We start from the raw sequence: 19393 nt of genomic DNA on the forward strand, positions 1-19393 counted from the left end.
TGAAAATGTGCAAATTTTTCACAGAATAATTGCATTGCAGTATTTGAATTCTAAGAAGAAAATTCAGACAACTCCTTGCATAATTTGATTAATCAACACCTCCTCAGTGAATAAAGAGTCTCTCATGCTATTAGAGGTTGAATGGATTCAAGAGCTATGCTGGAGAATGACAGCAAAAATTGACTGAATAACACAGAAACAAACTTGTCAAGTCCCCCACATATAAGACTGCTTTCTATTTCAGGTTCTATCCCATTCTTCCACAGAACCTAAGATGATGGGATGTCTTGATCCTCCATATAAGCCCTTTAAATATAGCAGTGTAATGCTTTTATGTGACAAAATACCCCTGCTGTGGTAGGGCTGCCTGCTCTGCTTTAACCCCTTCACCACACAATGTTTCTCAGCGCAGCTGGAGTATGGAGAAACCCTCTACAGTTTTTCCCTGAGAATTTCTAAACTACATCCCATTCTTTCTGTGAACTGGAGTTTTCAAAACAATTTTATTCACATTTTCACATTCATATGGTCAGCTGTGCAACATGGTAAGCTTCTGTTATTTGGTTTAGTTTGCAAATGTTTTTAGTAAGGCTTACAATAAAATATTTTCCAATGCCTACCATCATCTTTCCTCTTCTGAAGAACCACCAAAATACCTCTGTGGCCCTGGCATGCATTTCGCTGGTATTTGGAATGGCAGCATACAGTGACAAGTAAATAAATGGTAATAAAGAAAAAAATGTTACATCAATTTCACTTTGAAACAAATGATTGCAAAGCAGCTGATTACAACTGGAGAGAAGATGCAGAAAGGTAAAATGCTGGTAGTATCAACTGGAGTGAATTAACTGGGGTGCTCAGGCACAGCCTCAGGAAGAGGATTGACTGTCAGAAGGAGATTTTAGTGGTGTGAAAACTTGCATTGCATCTCTTCAGCACACAGAAGAGCAATCTACCTGGTTTTCCCAAACATTACAAAATCAATCAGGCATTTTCCCAGTCTGTTGTCTGCTGAGAGGGATGGGGAACCCTAGAATGAACAGGAATGAAAAAAGACCAGAAAATCTTTATTGCACACCATTACATTTTGAAGAAATATACTTATTTCTGATAATTTTTTTCTTAAAAAGGAATTTTTTAAAACACTTTTGGAAGAAAATATAGCACTTATTGTCAATTTGCATATTTGGTAAATAAAGGGAGAAGTAGTAGAAAAGCATTCTGGATGCTGCAGGACACTCAGACTGAGTTTCTCATGGAGTTTTCTTTTCCAAATTTTATCTAGCTATTACAGTCATTTAAAAGGTAATTTTTAACAGAAATTCCAACACATGTACTAATAATTTTATTTTTTTCTCTTCTGCTTACAGCCTGCTGTGGCATTAGTTACAGTTGCTTCAATAACTTCCTTTAACATCTTCAGCCTATATATCACCAAGTTAAATATGTCTTGACCAGGTCCAGGAAGGATTTCTGTGGGAATGTGAGGGAGATTTCCAAATCTACTTGTCTGAAAGAGCCTGACTTTCATTTTCAGATTTGAAAATGTTAAACTATTTTTTCCCAGTTACCTGAGATGCACATGTACTGCACATTTCTTCAGTATTTTAAATCTGTAATTAAATGGGTTTAGCAAACAGAAAATCAGTCTAGAAGGTGAATATCCTGGCCTTGAGACCAAATACCCTGAGCCCATGTTAATTTTTATTTCACTGTTGCAAATATAGCTGTACAGCTGTATAGCTGTCTTTGATGCAAGGATTTCAACATCTTGTCAAAGTATTACATCACAGCAGAATTAATATTCTTTAACATATTTTATCTGGTGATCAGGATAAGAAAAAGTAAAGTCCCTCCAAAATAAGCTTACTGCATTCTTAAATTGTTTCTTGCTAAATAGATCTTAATCAATGTTATCCATTCACAAAAATTAGCAATGTGATGCATAACAAAAGCATAATTTGCTGTACTGGGACGGTGACAAAGCAGAGTACTTACTTACCCTGTAATGGCCATTCAGATCAGAAAAGAAAAGGGGAGGCACACCAAACTGATTAAGACACCAGGGCATTCTGACCTAATGCCCAGGATGTTGGAAAAGTGGCTGTTCAATATTCACAGCTGTTAATTCTCACAGTTTCACTGTAAGATAGCACAAATGAAATGGGGGCAAAGTCAATACTGGTGTGCTTAAGTTGATGGCATGGAGACAATGCAGCTATAATATTTTCATGTGTCCACTTATGAACTGTAACTTGTGGTGTATCATTAGACTCTGCAAAGAGGTGCAATAGTAATAAAAGGAGAAAGCAACATCTGTCCTCAGAGCTTACCTTCCCAAGGGACAAGCATGAGAGCAGAAGGAATAGCAGAGGCATTTTGCCAGCTGAAAGAGAACAAAAAGAGTGAGCTACAGGTAAGATGAGAAGAGATGCCATATCTGCCATCCTTCAGGGAGTGCCCAGAGAGGATGGGCTCAGCAGGGAAGTGCCAGCCTCCATAAGGGTAAGTGTCCACCCTCAGCAGTTAAAGCAGGGAGCTGCCCTCAGTGTTGTGCATTTACATTCAAGCAGGAAATCTGACATCACTCTTTAGTCACACTGATGTACCAGGCTGTGATTCATGTCTCTTTAGAGACACTTTCCTACCATAGAATACGGAACTGTGGCCCTTGAGGGAGAATAACAGCATGAAATCTGTGGGTATGTGCTCCTGATGAAATCAGCATTTTCTTCAAACCTTCCTCTGAAGGCCAGAATTTCCGGGACATCACGTGAATGTTCAGCATTTATTTTCATAGTTACTTAGGCAACAAAAAGATTTCAAGATAAGAATTGCAGCTCAGTCATTTCTGACTCGCCCACCTGGAGGACATCCCCGCTCTCCTCAGTAATGCAAGTCTTACCTATTTTATTAACTATTGTATTGCTATTTTATTAACTATTGTATTGCTGTTTTATTAACCAAACCAAAAGGTACCACAATGGCAGTGCCCCATTTGCCTTGCTGTGCAGGTTTCAGATGGCACAGAGTTAATTTTTTTCCTAGTAGCTAGTAGTACAGTACTGTGTTTTTTGTATTTAGGATGAAAATAATATTGATAACACACTGTTTTGGCTGTTGCTAAGCAGTGTTTATGCTGACTCAAGGACTTCTCAGCTTCTCACACCTCCCCAGCAGCGAGTCAGCTGCGGGGACACAAGAAACTGAGAGAAGACACAGCCAGGACAGCAGACCCAAAATGACCAAAGAGATATTCCATATCATAGGGCATCACAGACCAAGGGGAAATGTGGCCTGGGGCCACTGCCCAGAAGCTGGCAGCAGTCCTAGGAATCCTAGGAAATGCTGACTTTCTGAATTCATTGCTTCCTGAAGGCTGACTGGAGGTGTTTAAGCTGATAAATTTCACTGTGCATTGCAACATGCAGATATCCAGTTACCAATCCCCAGCAAATGAACCAATAACCAGCAACATCATTGAATGTCTTAACAGAATTTTCTGAATTTGTCCTGCAAATGTCAATGTACTGGTTGAATCAGCTGATGGCAGCATCCTGATAAAAATTATATTTATTCATTAGTTCTATATCAAGTTAAAGTAAAGCAATTAAAATTCCCATACACGTCCATAGAAAAAGTAGATTTTAAAAAAATTCACTGTGTTGATTAGAAATTTAGAAAAGAATAAGTATTGTTGATTCTAGAAGTCTTTTTTTTACCCTTCAGAGAACAAGTCCTAATGTACTGGAGGTCACATTTCAGATCTAAAATATGGACATAATGAGACTCATTTCTTTTTTACAGTGCTTTAAAATCTCCTGATGAAAAGTGCTATATAAGACCTTGATATTATTATGATTAATGCTCATAATCACCATCTTGTCAGTACTTTTTCCCCTTCTGACCTTCTAGTTTCCATGTAGTAAAAGGCACTTACCTCACTGCTTGATCAAGCTCTTAAGACAGCTCAGGCAGCAGGTTTATGCCTCCTTTCCAGGAGGTGGATTCAAGAATCTACCTAGGTGGCTCGATAAAAGGAATGGGATGGTCTGGAAAAAATATAGAAAAAAATCTAAAAAATCATTGATTCTTATTTATCCAAGGAAGTTTTTCTTCTCCTCAACTCTCAGGCTTTTGTCTCCCTGGGTCGCTCTCCCTTTAGGTAGGACATCCATGGAAATAAATCATTCTGAGTGATTTTATTTGAGATGGGATGCAGTAAGGATAGTGTTTCAGCAGTGAATGTTTCAGCAGCACTCATCCCACTGCAACAACTTCAGGCTTGTGGGCAAAAATTGGGATTATCTCCCTGTTTTATTTTGGGTATTGGGCTTAAGCTGCTGAGATGCAGCCTCATCAGATACAGAACTTGGAGCAATGCTGTGAAGAGAAGTTAGAGTTTAAGGAATTGTGTAAATTACACTTTGGTGCTTTTCTGGTTGTAGTGGCACTGGTGTTTCTCACAGGCTGCAAAACAGCAGCTGGCAGGCAGCAAGTGACCTTTACAGGAGCTGCATCCTTGTGTGAGTTATCAGCTCCACAGTCCCACCCTAAAGCAAAATGCAAACTCACGGAATAAAATCCTGGTCTCAGCAGCATTAATGTCAAAACCTCCTCTAGCACTGGACAAATGTCATCTATCCTGTGGCTGTGCAAAATATTCTGGAAAGCTTTGTTCACAGGTAGAAGGACATTGTCTAGGTTTTTTTTTAAATGCACACATTTCAAAATAATGGTCTGAACAAGTTTTTTAATAGATGTCTTTGAAAGTATAACCACTGGACACTCTTTTCCCAAGAGAAGAAGTCCCATTACCAGCCAGGGCTCATTGAGTGTAAATCCATTTATAATGAGCTTCACTCATACTTTTCTGTAAAAATAAAAAGGATGGTTTTGGTAAAATACTGAAGATGTTTGAATATGAGGTAAGAGCAAATACAAAACTTCTCCTAATTTACTCACATATCTGTAATTGAGCTGCTCCTAAAGAAGAGCATTAATGTGTTCCTTTGAGTGTAGGGTGACAAATTTCTTTCCTACTTAATACTATTCCACTGTGGTGGAATATTAAACTTAAATGAATTATAGCTACTTTAAAATATTTTATTAAACTTATCAATATATTAATCAATATCAATTATCAATGTTTATATTAAATGCTTCAATATAAATGTGGTGATGCTGGACAAACTGCCTATATAAAGAGATATGATTTAATATAATATTCCACTGCCATATACCTATATTAATATATCTCTACACCACTGGAGATATCCAAACTTACAGGAAACTTTAGGAAATGGATGTCCTGAAACAAAGAGATCAAGTAGGGACTTCTCTGTTATTGCAGATTAACTAAATATTGTTTTAGGAACTTGCTTCTTTTCTGTTGCAATGTTTGTTTCTATGTTTCCAGGTAGCATTTCTCCTTATGAAATAGATCAGAATGCATTAAGAAAACACTTAATGATATTGTAAATAGAACAGCTGAGCAAGATTATCAAGTAAAGCTACTTGATAAAATCAAGTAAAGTTCATTTATTTTTCCTTTCTGTTAGTTCATGTCTTGCTACTGTAAGTAGAACATATTTGCATTCTAGGTAATGTGACTGACCTGGGAATGCCAGTTTCCTGAGTTCTGGCAAGGAGAAATTTGTTACATATATAAAATGAGCAGAGGTCAGCATTTTCAGGCTATGATCTGGCACTGATAAAGCAGGCTCCCCACCCATGAAACCAATGTAGTGCTTGTGGTGGTATATCCATAACTCTGAGGCAAAACTTCAGTTGATATATTTCCCTCTGGAAAATTAGAATTCATTTCCTAAGTTAATGAAACTACATAATGGTTTTGGCATTAACAAACATATGATCTACATTTTTCACAAAACAATTGACAACTACAAGCATTTTTTTAAAAATGCAAATATTTCTAGAAAAACTCACTGAAATAAAATCAGTCAAATTCTGTTATAAGGAGGAGAACTCCCTAGATTTAACTGAAACTTAAACCAGGAAACTTATATTTGGAATAACTGTGTAAGTATTTATGTTTCTTGCCACTAAAGTTCAAGACAAATTTCCAGAACTACACACATTCAGATGTTTAATGAGGTCTAAAATAATAGTGGTTACACATATTTATAGCTGTTTCGACAAGCTGGTAGGATAATTAGAAGCACATAAACTGAATATCCAGGGAGTAGGCTTTTTGTGCATCAGATTTTCTCTTTTCATGACAATTTTCCAGTGCCAAGGTTCCTACAACAGTCAGAACATCTAAACATTATAAAGAATTAGTAAAATCCACTTTGATAGTTTTCCTCTGAAATTGCCTGTATACAGGCTGATTTCAAACAGGTTAAATATTCAACTGTGGGACAAACCTGCAGATCACTTGGTTTTGTCTTACTCTGCAAGTAGGGGCAGTAGGTGGTATGGGTGTCATATGTTTGCTGTTTTCTTTGCAGCCATCCTTAATGTTGTTTTAGCTTGGGTGTTACTGGAAAAGAGGTGGGGAAAGGGTAGAAGGGAGTTTGATATAAATATCAAATAATATAAATTATTTGAGTAAAAAGTATAAATTTTATTTCTTAAGGTTAATTATCCAAATTAAAAGGCAGGGGAAAGGCCTCTAATTAGCAGTAGTTGCTTAACTGTTACTCAGGAAAGAGGCAAGGAGTTCATGAAAATAATATATGAATAAATATATTCTCATTCTTCAAAATGCCTCCCTCACAGTAAATGTTTAAGCAAATATGTAGGCCATTGTAGAGGAACTGACAATAGTGCCATCAGAGCTTGGTCTTTGGAAAATTTTGCCATTCAACAAATTTAATAAGTCCCAAATTCACCTTAAAATCTTCCACTTTTCTTGATAGTCACAGGCAGGTGATCAACCCTTTTCCATGCCAGATCAGTCACTCTCCACTCAGACTCAGATGTTCCTCTGAAATAACCTTGACTTATATTATTTTTACATTTCTCTGTGCATTTTTCTCATTGCTTTGCTGAATTAGTTGTGTTTATTTTTACCTCCCTCTGCCAGCTGCACAGATACCACTAGCTGTGAGACAAAAACCTTCACAGCTGGAAACAGCCTAAAATAAGCACTGGGATGATGCCACAGATACACAGCATCAATTAGCAGTGGGAGCAGCTGTTGCAGCAAGCAAAGACCTTCCTGTGTTTGGTTTGCACCCTTGTCATTTAGCATCAGATGACAGCACTCCTCATCAGGATGCAGTCATTGCACGCGTGCTGCACAGCATCATCCCAGCACAGGGGGCCAGAATAAGGCTTTGGAGCCACTTCTGTGCAGCACAAGCTCTATTTTGAGACTGTAAGTAGTGCACAGGGAGCTTTTGCTGGCCCTAACACAGCTAAGCACCCCTTATGGGGAGCAAAGCACAATTAGAGCTTAGTCACTGAGGAGCTGCCCTTTTTTTAGGTGGCCCAGATTGATGAGAGTGCTGTGTCATCTCAGTGACTCTGTCCCAAGGACAATACATGGCACAGAGGCCTCAAAGTCACTGATGATGGTGCAGAGCTGAGGGAGTGTTATTTACATGCAGTCATCTTACAAACTGTAGCGAAGATGGTCAGGCTTCTGCTACTTGTCCATGATTCCACAGGGAGACAGAGAGAGGGCAGGGATGATGGGATGAGAAGGAGAAAAATATGGTGCAAGAGAGAGGAGAGAGAGAGGGACACATTAAACTCAGGTTGTAAATTATAGGCCAGATAATGAGCTTGCTCAATAAATTAGTGTTGTTAAACCAAATACAATTATCCTCCCAGTACTCTCTGTGTATGCAGGTTGATATCCTAAATGTTGTTGTTCCACCAGGAATCCAAGACACCATCACACATCAATCTGTTATAACACTGCCGTGGATCATGAGCAGAATCACTTGAAATTACTTGCCAGCAAGAGTTTCTAAATGATAAAACAAATTTAGGTACTGTGTACAAAGCATTTGGAGGGAACCATAGAATGAAATGCATTGAAATAAGCTTGTCTAAGACAAACTGCAGCTTGGAAACACACAGAAATTTCAGTGCCCTCTAGGAAGAATGCTTTATAGGAGTGATTCTGGTGGACAGGTGACTCACATTAATTCCCTCAAACTCTTCTTCTCTCAATTCTCAATATATGCAAAATTAAACATAAAGATTGTTATGAGATTAAACATAAAGATTATTACAAGATTCCAGTAGGTCTTTTAGAAGTACAAGCAGAGCATAGAAGAAAATAGGGAAATATTCAGCCATATTTTTGTATATACATTGAAATAACATCATCACAAAATACAACACTGTTGTAAAATAAGTTCTTTATCATTGAATTGTTATATTTAATTCTAAACATAGTCATTTGTACTGAATCCAACCTCAAATTCATTGAGGTTTAATAGTTTTAAATTATTCTTTAAGGGAAATTAGTAATGAAGAGTCAAAATCCTCACAGTGAATCACCAGGAAAATATGAAGTGAGGCATTTAATCTCAGTTCACAATGGGACAGTTCATCAAGAGAGTTAGTAATCTTTATATTACTCACACAAATAGTAAGAGGTTTAGGGGTTTTTTTCCTTAGAAAGTATTCCTCTGAGCTCCAGTAAATGCCAATGCCAGACCAGAAGTGCATTTTACATGCTGAAGTGTTCCGTTCCTCCTGTATTTTAAAGCCTCAGTGAAAATATTAATTACCTCACCATGACTGTTTCACAGACCATAATTCATGTAGCTTCAAAAATTCTCAACAAGAAGACAAAATAAAGTCAAAAATGCCACAATTCCTTCCCTTAACTTGCTAAAAGCAGTCCACAAAACTCAGCCATAATTTGCATCATACACATTGAAAAATTCTTAGACCTTCAAGATATCTATAAAAAAGTTGTTGTAGACACTCAGAGCTGTGCTAATTTTTATACCTAGAGGTATCATGTCTTTGCTAAACCACCTTTATACTGATTTTCTTGCCTGAGACTGTCCAAAATGCTTGAGCCTCTTTTCCTGCTGAAAAGGGTCTGCTTGGTCTCCCACACCCTCCCTCACGTTATGGTGGTGGTGATGTCTTTTTCCCCCATCCCTTGACACCACTGCCAGCATTGGGCTGCTGTCTGTACACAGCCAGCCTCCTCTCATTCTGGAGGAAATGGGTGATGTGAGCTCCTCAGATCAGGCTGGCTCCAGTGGGACAGTCTGTCAGCTAATGCAAGAGGGTGTGTGTGCCAAACACAAAACCTCAGTGTATGTGGAGTCCAATAATCCTGACAGGGCTCCTTGTCTTTAACATCTTTGCTGTCTGGAGTTATAGACTTTGAATACACTGCATGGAGCCTCTGATTTTAATACAAATTTATCCTTACACTTTGTGTTACTATTGGTGATGCCAACATAAGCATTTCTATTCTAGTTCTATTATGTAGGGACATTTCCTCCACTGTTTTAGTCATCACATTTCAGCTGAGCTAAAGAGCTGGATTAAATGCGAAATGTTTTGCTCACTGGAGATTACTGGTGCAAATCCAAATGGTTTAAAATAAAAGAAGACTACCTGGTAGAAGTTATTGTATACCTTGTGAAGAGGAAGCTTATGTGCAGGCATCCACACCACAAAATCACTCCCCAGTTAGAATCTGGCCACAGTCCTGTGGCAGTCTCAGATGGCATTCAAGTAACAGAAGAGCATCAGAGACCACATCAATCTTTAATCCACCACAGGTAATCATGTTTGTGCTGTGAAGAACATGTGTGAGTACAGAAGGGCAGGAATGCTGCTACCAGCCCTGTCTGCACTGTGAACAAACTTAGGGCCTCCGTTCCTTGAGCTGTCAGTGCAGGGCCTGTCACATACACTAAATTCACGTAAAAGTGCTGTAAAGTTTTATTAGGGAAAAAACACCCTTTAAACAGTTGGTTCAGTTCTCTGCTGAAGGAAACCTTTCTCCTTGAGCAGTCAAAAGTGCTCAGACCAAGACAAAAGTACTTTGGGAAAGTACATTTAGCAGAAACTGGCACCAAGCTAAACAGTAATTTTCACCTCCCAAGTGTCGCTAGCTCAAACTTTGGTTATAAATCAGGTGTGCCCGTGCATTTTCTACACTGAAAACAACAGTCACTGAGTTATGCCTGAGTTTGTGCTTCACTCTTCCACAGTCCAGACTAAGCCAAGACATATAGCACCATGTTTTAAGTGAAACTGCTCTCAAGAGCTAGTCAAATTAAACTAAACAATGTTACATTGCTCAGTCGGGTTGTCTTCTCTTTTTTTTTTCCCAAAGAAATAGTACATGATTTTAACTATTACAGCTGAAAACAAAATGAGAATGCCATGCCTTTCTCTTTTATTTTTCACATTCCTGTTACCACATGGCAGGTAATACAGCAGTAAAATGACATTAAAATATGTACAAAGATGCATAAGTGCCTTTGGAACTTTGGCCCATTGGGCTTTTGTGGCTAATTTCATATATATTCAGTGTCTGAAAATGTATTAGGATAGATAGATAGATAGATAGATAGATAGATAGATAGATAGATAGATAGATGGATGGATGTACTAAAGAGCCCAAGAGTCTAATTCTGATTTATTCATGCTGAAAATCTGTACACGTCCTGCACAAATAGTATCAAAATAAAGTGAATTGCCCATACACCATTTTTACAAAAGTAAAGGGCTTCCATGTGCTTTTACGCACTATGTATAATTTAAAAGTTGCCTCCATGAATTAGATTCAAGAGGAGTATGCAGGATATTTATACCACTTTAAGAACGCAAATCAAAAATACAACATTCAAATCATCAAAACTTCTGCAAGTTTCCACAAGAGAAACCTACTAGGAGACTGAGTTTCTGCACAAAGAATGAGCAGAAGTGCTCAGACCCTGAAAGCACTCAGCAGTGTGATATCAATCTCACATCTAAATGCACTGACATTCCCAGAACAGGGAATGTTCCATCTACCTCACCCTCAAGAGCTTACATGTCAGATATATTCCAAGGATGTCTAACCTCAGAAGAAATGTGGCCATTCCCTCATTCCAACCCTTCTTATCCCAGCCAGTAGTAGTAGTAGCAGTATCAGAAGTGTTTCCCTGGGATCAGGAAGGATCAAATCCCCCTTAGACTTCTGTATTTCTGTATTCCATGTAAGCATCTTAACCACCAAACTGCATCCAGCTGCCTGTTCTGCAGAAGCACATCAGAGACACGCCTCACCCTTCATTCGTAATGATGGGTTTACATGGTTATAGAGACTCTTGTTCCTCTTCCCCAAGATGACCTTGGACAGGAGGCAGAGAGGCAATTCAGGAACTGGCAAGGCATGATTCTCTTTGGCTAGTCATGTCCCTAATGCTCCTTGGTATTTCTTCCAAAGGATAATTATAGTTACTCTTCACCCTGCTCCCTAAATTTTTCATCCAGAGAATGTGGGATTGTTGATGTATATTCAGTGTGTGGCAAGACACTTGGAAGTTGGATGCTGCCTTGCAAATCCTCCTTGGTAAGTCTCAGCTCAATTGTTTAAGGAACCAGAACTCTAGTTTTATTTATTTCATTTTCAGTTAACTCACTTAATTTGGTTTATGAGTTTCAATAAATAGAACTCACATGTCCGTGTACCTTTAGAAGCTGAGTCCTCAGCTGATTTTGAAGCTGTGGATTAGGGTTCTAAATTATTACAAATCCATAGGAAATTTTATCAAATATTATTTCCTTCAGTATTTGCAAAAGACTAAAATAGCTAGAGATAAAAAACCCTAGACCTCATTAAATATTGTAAGGTCTCACTCTTGCCTCTACCCCAAAAACTGTAAAATAGATTATGTAATGTAAGAGCAAGCTATAATTGGATGAAGTGGGACTAAAAAATTGCAGTTTTATGTTCCCCCTAATATTAATTCTCTGCCAAAGCACTTCATTAAATCTCAGTTACAGGTCAGAGTAGCACCATGAAATAGTAGGATATGTTAAATAATTATGTACCAAGCATGGGTCTCTGTTGCCTCACTTCACTTTGTGAAAAAGGTAAATGTGATTTTGTGAGGCAAAAATTCCATATCCACCAGACATTTATAGATCAGGAGAAGGAAATAGATTTGGCTGCAGGATCCCCTGGTGTTCTTCCTCCATAAAGTATTTTCTCAGGTTACCTATGAAATCAGTGAAGCAATGATACAGCTGTTCCTAAAACATGCAGCTAGAAAAAATTAAAACTAAGGGAAACATATGCCTTTTTTCTTCTTAGATGAAAAAACATCTGATAATTATTTTGTATTTCCAGTGATTTGACTGAAAAAAGTCAGCTGAGCAGTGTGAGGTAGTAAGGAATCAGGGAATATGTGGGTCTGTAAGGGCAAGCCTGATGCTTGACTCTTCCCTGATGCATGGAAGAGCTCGTACCAAAGAAGGCCAAAGAAGGGCAGCCATACCATGCAATAGCCTCCTTCAGCTTGCAGATCTGAGGTATTCAACCTGGATCTGTGCTCTTGACAGAACAAAGGATCCCAGATCAATGACAGTTTTGGTTTCCACTCTGGCCAGCTGGTGTTGGCTAATGCAGGGCATGTTCTACCACAGCAACTACAGCAAGAACTCATTATTTTTTAAGTGAATGGACTGGTTGTTTTGGTGGCTTTTTTTCAATAAACAGTTTAAAAGTTCAAACTACACTATCATCTAGAGTTTATGATTTTTTTTCTCTGATCTACTTTATTAAAATAAAATTGATAGCATTATGTAGAGATGGTTTTATTCAGCTTTTCTGCTGCTGAACACTCAGACTGGATAATTGGCTACCTTATACATACATAGTCTGTATAAAATGTGGTCCTTTACACTCAGCATAATTTGGAGGGAAACACATCCTAGACAGATGTCTACTCCATGGTTTATAAGAGTATGTGATACCATCCTCACTTCTCACAGCTAAACCCTTGAAAACTGGGAGATTGACAAAGGGACACAAACGTGAAGAGCATTCATTAAAAGATGTAAATAGCCAAGATCTGTGCTGTTTTGTTTCAATCTTCTTTATCCTGTTGAAAACAGGAAAGCCTCCTGTCATGCAGGCTCAGGGATTTTCAGGGCCCGATAAAGGTTAGTGACACTTTCAATTCATGTTTGTTTTCATTCTTCTAATCATGAACCCTGTGTCAGCCTGAGAAACCAGCTGAGCTTAATCCATAACCTTTTACAAGTGAAACATTAACTCACAGCATGTTCTGTTGTCTTTTTAAAGCAATACAAAAGCAAAGGGAGGGGGAAAAAAGAGCCAAACATACATGATAAAACACAGCAGCAACCAAATGTGAAGGTTACTTGAAAGCAGTTACAGTTGTGGACAATAGCATATATTTAGGTCATTAAATTCATCATGTTCAGATGTCATAACTGCTGGTGTTTTTCACAAGAGCATTCAGGACAGAAGAATAGAAGCAATAAATAGGAAGAGCAAAGTAAAAATTATCTAGAATTTTATCCTATATTTTGACAAATAATCTAACACATTTCGATACCATTATTTTTGATTGGTATTAACTATGGAGAAAATATCCAACTAGTTTCTCCTCTTCCCTTCTGCAGAGTAACTCATCCCACTAGTTTGCCCTGCAAGTTTCACCAGGTGAGTGGATGATGCTTTAGGGTTTTGTGGCAAGGCAGTGCAGCAGGGTGAGTTTTGTGCAAGGGCAGACTACTGGCCACATATGGCAATTTTCCTGCCCCACCAAGCATGTGGAATGGCACACACTGAGCAAACCTGGAGAGAAAAACAGCTCTGACTACAAAGCACACAGGGTCAAGGAAGGATAATTATTTCTCCAGCTTGTAAAAGCCATCATGGAGAAAACCTGACCTCCTGTGTCTCTGTTGGGTAACAAACACAATACACGTGTATTAAAGAGGTTCTCGAGTTACAAACTTTTATTACTCAGAACAAGAAACCATGTTAATTCATAGAGAAAAATAAAGAAACAGCAGTCAGAAGCTGTCTGAAAACAGAACAGTAAGACATAAATAAAAAGGTATCTGATTTAAAAAACCAAACAACCTATGATGAAAAGGGAGCCCTCAGGAAAAGTGACTATTAAGTTTGAATTAGTGCATGTGCCACAAAGAGTTCCTGTGAAAAAGAAACCTAAACACTAGCTTTGTAAAGTATTGCTGATATATCTGAGATTATAAAGAGATGCAAAATAAGGGAGATTTCACAGGATTTATTTTTCTTACCTGAATATCTGTGTTCAAAGCATCTTTGGATTGTCTATGCCTGTGTGATTGGATTTGAAGAATAGGCTGAAAAATTATAGAGGAGAGGGGAAAAAGAGAAAGGGAGAAAGGAAATAACTAAAGTGTAGGCAGAGTGATGTGTACACACATACATATGCAGTAAAATCCTAGAAGGGTCATTTCCTTAGCAAACCAGTTTAAAACATTCAGACATAATTAGAGAAAGTTGACATGTGAAGACAAAAAGTAGAAGGATATTGTTCCACTGATGATGCACCAGATGTGATGCTGTTGCCCAGCCCAGGCTGCCTGACCATGACATTTTGCCAGTATCTATGTGTCTGCTGGCCACCACAGCATTGAGACTTCCTTGTTTAGCTCAAGGCCAAGAAAATATAAAATGTTGAAGCTGAGGCTCACAGAAACACCAAAGTATTACACTACCTGAAACATGTTACTCTCTTGTGCAGCAAAAAGTTTGGCTTGGAGAGCAGGACCTGCATGCAAATCAGCAGGGAAATCAGTCACTGTGTCTGCCAGGTGCCTTTCCCTCTGTTTTTTCAAACAAAGTTACTAGTTGGACTGGAGACACAGAGCCACAATCCAACCCTGACTTCAGGAGCAGAGTGCGGAGGGAGACCAAAGTTCCAAGTTCTGCTTGATTACCAGACCTGCTCCTACAACATAACTTATTATTGAGGACATAGTGTAGCATTATCATCAAATCCTGAATAAGTAAAAAGAGGCTTGGGAGGATTAAAAAGGTTTTTATGGCTGGGGAAGAATGTATGAAAGAAAGTCTATTAACAGATGAAGGTGATGAAATTAATTGCAATCCAAAAAACAGGTAAGATAATAGTCTTGCTAAATGAAAAACAGAAAGAAAAATATCAACTGAAAGGTCCACCAAAACAACGATTGGTAGTCACATGTAAGACTCTACAATTTGCTTATACATTTTAAACTTGATAAATTTAAATTTACAATTAAAATTATTTATACAATTTAAATATTTTGTTCATCCTTATGTATTATGAGAATTAGCTAAGAAATTTATTCACTCACTGATTATTATAACTTCAGAAAGTATATCTGCATATTCAAGCATGACCTGTGATGATGTTGTAGCATTTTCCAGAGGATTCTCTAGTTTAACTCATATCTTTGTGATCTCACCAATCCATCCATCCATCATCTATCTGACCTTCGTGTTGACTAGCCTTCCCTATGTTATAACTCCCTTAGCGTTTCCCTAATTTCTTTTCTGAATGTTTTGCAATTCATAGTTTAAGATTCTCAGCTAGTTTATAAGAGTCCCTTTTTCTTTGGCTATATTTCTACTACTAAAGAGCATTTATCTTTAGGACTTACTTATGTCAGTGTATGTGCTTGTCTTTTCCAACATATTCAGGATGATTCATGTCCCTGGTTAATTGCCCATTCTCATCTCCAGAACTGACTGTATTGCATCTGTCACTGCAGTACAGAGTATCATGCTGTTAATGTATCAGTTAAGACAGCCACACCACTGGAAATTCCTGGTCCTTCCATCTTTCAAAATTCTTTCACAGGAGGTTCAAAATGAACTTTATATTCATGTTGAAATGGCATTTTTTTAGTGCCCAGTCCAATGGAATTCCTTCCCATTTGTTCCTCCCACTGGGGTTTGGTACTGATGACAGAGGCCTGTGGTGGGTTCAGTGACATGCTGTGGAATCTGCCAGCATCCCTCTAAACCTTTGAGATAAGAGGTGTCAAGTGCTTTCTAAATAATAAGTAAAATAAGCAGTTAGGGAGTGATGATGTTTTTTCAGTTCTGTGATTTCAGCACTGTGAATGGTTTTGTTGTTTTCCCTCCTCTGACACAAGCATTCTGTACCATGGCAATATTCTCAGCATTTGCTTCCCATGATCATACAATACAAGGAGATTATTTTTTTTTTTGAAAGGGATATCAGTAAGATGGCTCAGCTATAACACTGTTACATCCACATTCTTTGTAATGGATTAAAAAATTCCCTTCATCCAGTCACAAATGGCCAATTTAAACATCCATGCACAGTTGCAGATTTTCACACGATCAGCACAAAAGCCGTCAGCCAGATTTTGCAGTTTTGCTGGGGCATTGTCTCTCTGCAATGCTTTCCTGAGCTGCATTTTCAGATCAGCACACATCACAAGTGTACCTTAGTACACTACTACAAGTAGTCGTACCTTAGTAGTACCTATGAACTGTGTGGCCCCGACTTTTTTCTGTGTTTGTTGTCTTAGACTGTGAGTAGCTGTACAGGTTGGCAAAGTGAACACTGCATAAGTGCAAACCATTACCTGTGGCAAGTCTGGCCACAGGGACTTTTTTATCATTACTTCTTCTCCCTGCTTCTGAGGTTGCATGCAATTTGCTTTTTCTTGTTTTACCAGCCTTAGAGTTTATCTGCCCCTTTGCTTCTATGGTTCCTTTATCTGCTCTCTATGTGTGAGCTTATTTTACCATGTCTCACAAGCTCAAACTCTTGCATGACAGCATGGTCCAAAAAGGCCTTAGAGCAGAAACTGGGCTTTACAGACAGTATTTTACTGCATCACAAAATTTTCACTTGTGAATCATTCACAATGCTCACAATGCTCACACTTGGTCTAGACATCAAGTCCTTTCACTTTTTAAACTTCAAAATGTCACTGTCTATTGAACATTCAGTTTCTGACCCCGGTTGGGTTTTTTAATTTTATCAGATTATGCTTCTAGGGTGTTAACTGAGGAGAGATTGGGACTGCTCAGGTTACTAGGACCATTATATGAAATTAAATGCCTTTCTGCATTATTGCATAAACCCAGTTAAATATTCTCTATTAGTTTTGAGAATTCCTCTTGTTAATAATCCCAACTCCTGTTACAGGAGTGACTGATGGATTTACTTGACTTTTAATGGGCTTCTCTTGGTCCCAAGAATTAGATCAGAATCACTAAAACTGGGAATGAGGAGGTGAAACAACAAAACAGAGCAAAGCAGAAATTTCAGAGTCTGGAAGCCCAGAAGTGGGTAATGTTTGGCTTCTAATTCCTTTTGAACTCCTAATATCAGGGCTGAAGGACTGATGATCCCAGTCAGCCTCAATGAGAGCTACTGTATTCTCAGCATCTCTCTGAAAACCTAACCCTCATCATTCAGTCCCCATGTGGTTTAGTTGTTTTTGAACAACTTTGGAACAGGTTTGGAAGCCATGCCTAAGAGCAAGTGGAAAGAACAGGACCAAGCAAGGGGAGAGAAAGCTGCGTTTGAGCACTATGAGATTGTTACTGATCACTCAATACAGATCTTCAGTTGCCGTTTTCCCAAAGGAGAAAACAAAAGGTCCAACACCTGGTGTGCCCAGGCCAGTGCCTGCTCTCACCCACAGCTGTGCTGAAGTTAGCAATAGTCTGTAATGTCATCTCACTGCTATTTGTTCACTGCCTCGGCCTCCCAGAGGGCTTCCCCCATTTGCCAGATGCAAATTGCAGTAATTAAAACAAAGTCCCCACTACCAGTGCCCTGAGTACAGAACCACGTTTCAGGCTGTGCATTGGGCAGAACTTGAGGCAAACTGAGCCCAAAGTCATGAGGCTCTCTCCATAGTTAGCAGGAGGGGGGGGTTGAAGCCAATGGGTATCCTTGATCTTTAGCATACCATTTATTTCATTACATCTAATTTGGTTGATATTATCAACATTATTACACTGATAGTTGTTTCAACTCAGACTAATTTAATTGATAGAATTCTGTGTCCTTGCTATTATATGAGACAATTAGCTCTCATTAGTTCACATTTCACTCATTTTCCACTGACTGATTGCACTACATACTGATACTTGCTATCAATATGTAATGCAATCAGTCAGAGGAAATGTTGGTATAGTATCTCTAAAAACTATCACACTTAACATTCTGATTGTCTTCAAAGTACCAATATTTTCCTATAACTTAATGGTTTCATAATGCAATGTTTTGTATTAATAACAATCTTTTTAAGGTCACACAGTTAATCACATACTGATTAAACAGTAGTTAACTAATGAGGGTGACAACTTATTAACAAATTGCAGATGACACATTTCCGTTATTCATTGTAACCTTTAAAGAGCAGAGCTAAGACTGAGGGTTGACTTAAAGACTTTTTGCCTCTTTTCATATATCTTCCTAAGGTTTCTTTTCCTGAATTCTAGGCATTATTGTATGCTATTGCCACAGTCCTGCTGTAGCCATATGGACACCTTTAGCAAAGCAAGAACATGCAGCTGATTCTTAGATGCAAAGGTGAAGGGGTTACTTGAATTGTACTACTGTTAATTTATCCTTTAAGCACCTACAGCAGGGAGTCTGTAGTGGTAAGGACTGAAGAACAGAGGTCTATCAGATTATTACATCAGAAATGCTAAAGATTCGAAGGAAAGAAAAGCATAAAAGTGCAACCAGCTTAACATAATCCACTGAGCTTTCACTGAAGTTCACCTCAAAATGCACCAATAATTTGCTCCAAAAATTGCATACCTATATTTCTCTTCTTAAAACTTTGTATACCACTACTCACTGGTGTGAATTTGTAGCCATGTTTTATAAATAAAAACTTCCAGTCCTTATATTTCTATGAAGTATAAAGTCCCTCAAAATGCCATAAAGCACAGATCATTCTGTGAAAAATAACAGTCCAACATTCTTCAATATGTAATTTGTAAATCTCATCTATTCAACAGCAAACACATTTAATCAACTCTACAGTGAATCTGAAATGGACTGCTAGTCTTGAAAAGTTAACATAAAAGAGCATAAAATAAATGGTTTGCACTTGGGGACTTTAAAAATTCCCTACAAACATATTTTAAAGAGTAAATCCAAATTAGTCCTGCAATGCTAAATTTGATGCTAAATAATGACAGAGGACATTTAAATACCATACTTACTATAATAATCTGTGTTTGAATCATGGTTTCCATGAACTGGGCTAAGCCTTTAGACAGAAACTAATTGCTACAAACATTAATTTTCAAGTCCCTTTTGTTTCCTACTGCAGGCACCTCTGGATGCAAAAGGTACCCAATTAGCAGAATTCATGGTTCTGATTGTGCATTGTGGGACTAGTATAAACACTGCTGATTACTATTCCACTGTAATGG

General features: G+C 38.1%; 1 long non-coding RNA gene across 1 annotated transcript; it reads right to left on the bottom strand.

Annotated features, from left to right (window-relative positions):
* Positions 1-279: 279 nt before the first annotated feature.
* Positions 280-4022, bottom strand: LOC135448763 (uncharacterized). Its single transcript, XR_010440570.1, has 3 exons — positions 3941-4022; positions 2334-2386; positions 280-1030 (listed from the first exon to the last, which is right to left on the bottom strand). It is a non-coding gene; the product is annotated as an uncharacterized LOC135448763 (long non-coding RNA).
* Positions 4023-19393: the final 15371 nt, after the last annotated feature.

The sequence above is a fragment of the Zonotrichia leucophrys genome, chromosome 5, assembly GCF_028769735.1.
Source record: "Zonotrichia leucophrys gambelii isolate GWCS_2022_RI chromosome 5, RI_Zleu_2.0, whole genome shotgun sequence".
Taxonomy (NCBI): Eukaryota; Metazoa; Chordata; class Aves; order Passeriformes; family Passerellidae; genus Zonotrichia; species Zonotrichia leucophrys.